At 44.7% G+C, this 3,723-nt stretch overlaps 1 long non-coding RNA gene across 2 annotated transcripts in view; it reads left to right on the top strand.

The window, feature by feature from the left end:
* The first annotated feature begins 1,507 nt into the window (after positions 1–1,507).
* LOC142748093 (uncharacterized) overlaps positions 1,508–3,723 on the top strand; it is a 40,874-nt gene continuing 38,658 nt past the window's right edge. For both annotated transcript variants that reach the window (XR_012882133.1, XR_012882135.1), the window contains exon 1: positions 1,508–1,591. This is a non-coding gene — a long non-coding RNA (uncharacterized LOC142748093). The remainder of the gene's footprint in view (positions 1,592–3,723) is intronic.

Here is a 3,723-nt window from a genome sequence, read left to right as displayed (position 1 = left end):
ATAGATAGATAGATAGATAGATAGATAGATAGATAGAAAAAAATATTATGAATAGATAAGTTTGTTGCATTTACTTTTTGTCCATTGTTGTAATACTAAACCTAAGAAAATCTTGAACTGCTGAAAGGTATGCTAATAGAACTTTTCATTGATACTTTCCTATTCTTTGATGCCTTATTTCTCTAGATATTAATATAACGAATGACAAACATAACTGTAGTAAATATTTTGTCTACTCGTTACTACTAATTTACATAAGAAATTATATTTTTAGAATTCAAAAGTCAAAGTATTATTGTTTATCACATAAAACCAAATGTAAAAACTAGAGCTACTTTAGAAATGAGTGGGCATTTTTTATCTGTACATACAAGGACCACGGTGGCAGCACGGATGAACCATAAGAAATGTGACGAGAAGCAAAAAGGCAAATTCTTAAGTGCCTGCGCCCTGTGGTGGTGGCAACTATTCCATCTATCATAGAATGTATCCAAAAGATTAATTAGTTAATGTAAAAATAACTTATCATGACAGGTCCTATTCATTGCTATGGGACGAACTGCTACCACAGTCCATTAGTTTGCAGCCATCAAAAGACATACCCCAAGAAAACGTTAGCGTGGAAGTGTCCTAACAGCAGCAAAGATCTGACTCCTGTAAATGATCAGAATAGCGAATTTTACATATACTGTGGCCTATAAAACAAATTGTTGACTTGCATAATAGATGAGATGTGCGCTGTTCATAAGAGTTTATAATGACAATAAACATGTGATCCATACACAGAAATAGTAAATCCCGATAATAAATATATGGGAGTGTTTCGAATAATCCTTAACAGGAAATGAAGAACAAACCTTAGCGATAATACTAAGATTAATCTTTACTTTTCTGGAACAATAAAAAAGACTGGAGCTGGTTTATATGGAAAGTGTCCATTGATTTATTGATGACAGTTAATTGAACAAAGCGTTTTCAGGAATAAAACAAGCCTTGTCCTTTCCCATCCTATGGTTTTTTTGTGTGGTTTGCCAATAGGTCATGTTTCTTAGTATGAAACCTATGCAAATATTATTCAACCCCACAAAATGGATACATTTCCCTAGCAATTCTATATGCTTATTAATATACTGTAGCTGTATTTTCAACAGAATTGTTATTAATAGTGGTGGTAGTCAGTGGCGTAGCTATAGGGGTCGCAGCGGTCGCGACTGCGACCGGGCCCCGTAGCTAGGGGGGCCCGCAGGCCCCCCTCACCACACTAGCGCTGCAATGATTGCTCTACATTGCTGGGTCCCTGCTGTGGTACAAAAGAGACCCAGCAATGTAGCTTAAAGCATTGTTGGCTGCTCAGCTGTCAGAGAGTCATTACACGGAGGGGGAACAAGACAGTGGAAAATGAATGATAGATGAATCCACTCATCTTACGAGACTCAGCCCCGCCCACTGTACTGTCCACCCAATCAGCTCACTTCTTGCTGTTTGCCTATTCCTCGTGACCTGTTCAGAGGGAAAGGAATGGCTACAGCAAGAAGATGGTGTGCGTGTCTGCTGCTCCCCTGCAGTACCAGCTGCTGACCCCACAGCAGATGTAAGTAGCAACTAGTAATCCAGCTCTTAACCCCTTCACTGTGTGTATGTATGTCTGTCATGCTGAGCAGTCACACCTCAGGGCTGACAGTTTAGCATAACAGACAAAGTATCTATCTATCTATCTATCTATCTATCTATCTATCTATCTATCTATCTATCTATCTATCTATCTATCTATCTATCTATCTATCTATCTATCTATCTATCTATTTATCTCATATCTACACTGGCGTAGCTATAGGGGTCGCAATTGCGACCGGGCCCCGAAGCCAGGGGGGCCCACAGCCCCCCGCACCACATCAATAAAAAGTTACTAGAGTAACTCAGGCCGCGGTCCCCTGTTACTATAGTAACAGACTGACCTTACCTTCCTGGTTCCGGATCGCAGCGGAGGTCCTGACGTCACAGCGCTATGTACCGCACACAACATCGAGAGGACAGAACTTCCGCCGCGGCTGAAGAGGAAGGTAAGATTAGTTGCCTTGACTGGCGGGGTCCGACTCCCGGGACCCGCCAATCAGCTGTTTAGAAGGGGCCGCAGCACTCGTACTAGAGCTGCTCCCCTTCATTCCGGTCACACTGTGAATCGGTGTCGGCGATTCACAGTGTGAGCGAGTAGTGAAATGAAGGGGAAGCAGCTCTCGTACGAGTGCTGCGGCCCCTTCAAAAGCTGATTGGCGGGTCCCGGGAGTCGGACCCCGCCAGTCAGGGCAACTAATCTTACCTTCCTCTTCAGCCGCGGCGGAAGTTCTGTCCTCTCGATGTTGTGCGCGGCGCATAGCGCTGTGACGTCAGGACCTCCGCTGCGATCCGGAACCAGGAAAGTCCCGGGAGTCGGACCCAGACACATCAGCTATTCATGGCCTATCCTGAGGAAAGGCCATCAATGTTTAGGGACTGGACAACCCCTTTAAGCCTATGATGTAGCAGGCTTAGAGGGCCCATGAGACAGGATCACAGATTGTGTGATCCTGTTTGCTGGGCCCTGTATCTAAGACAATCACATGGTAGGCTTAGATACATGGCCCATGTGTGATCCTGTCTGTGGGACCCTGTATCTAAGTCTACCACACTGTCGGTTTAGATACAGGGCCCCAGCACACAGTAATCTTATACTGTATAAGATTACTGTCTGCCTACGTTGTGGTAGGCTTAGATACAGGGTCCCACAGACAGTATCACACATGGGCCCTGTATCTAAGCCTAACACACGTGTTACAAATCATTTTTTGTGTGTTTTCTTACAGGTTCGGTCGTTGGACTACGGCGGATTCCAGGACTACTTAGATGACGGCTTTTTTTTTGTTATCAATAAAATGGTTAATGAGGGTTGTGTGTTTTTTTTATTTTTATTTCAATAAAATATTTTTTCTTTGTCTTTGTGGTTTTTTTTTAACTATATTACTACCGCCTTAGTAATGGCTGCCGGCTGATTGACAGCATCCATTGCTAAGGCGGGGCCTAGTGTTAGCCGGTGCAGAGGCTAACACTAACCCCCTTTATTACCCCGGTACCCACCGCCACCAGGGGTGCTGGGAAGAGCCGGGTACGATCCAGTACTTGACCATCTGTAGTGATGGTCGGCCACTGGGGTGGCCGCAGGCTGGTATTATCAGGAGGGGAAAGGCCAAAAAAGTGGCCCTTCCTACCCTGGTGATGCTGCCTGCTGCTGCTTTATTGTATCTGGCTGGTTATGAAAAATGGGGGGGACCCCACGTCATTTAAAAAAATAAAAAAATAATAATAATTGGAAAGAACGATGTGGGGTCCCCCCCAATTTTCATAACCAGCCAGATGCAACACAGCAGCAGCAGGCAGCATTACCAGGGTGGGAAGGGCCACTGTTTTTGGCCTTCCCCAGCCTAATACTACCAGCCTGCGGCCGCCCCGGTGCCTGCCTGTCACTACAGATGAACGGGTACTGGTTCGTACCCGGCTCTTCCCAGTACCCCTGGTCGCGGTGGGTACCGGGGTAATAATGGGGGTTAGTGTGGCCTCTGCACCGGCTAACATTAAGCCTCGCCTTAGTAATGGTGGTTGTAAATCAGCCAGCGGCCATTACTAAGGCGGTGATAATAAAGTTTAAAAAAATACAAGCACATAGAAAAAATATTTCATTGAGATAAAAAA

This window comes from Rhinoderma darwinii, chromosome 3 (assembly GCF_050947455.1).
Source record: "Rhinoderma darwinii isolate aRhiDar2 chromosome 3, aRhiDar2.hap1, whole genome shotgun sequence".
NCBI classification, from domain to species: Eukaryota; Metazoa; Chordata; class Amphibia; order Anura; family Rhinodermatidae; genus Rhinoderma; species Rhinoderma darwinii.
Note: the sequence above shows the minus strand (reverse complement) of the source record. Positions and strands in the feature narration are given on the sequence as shown.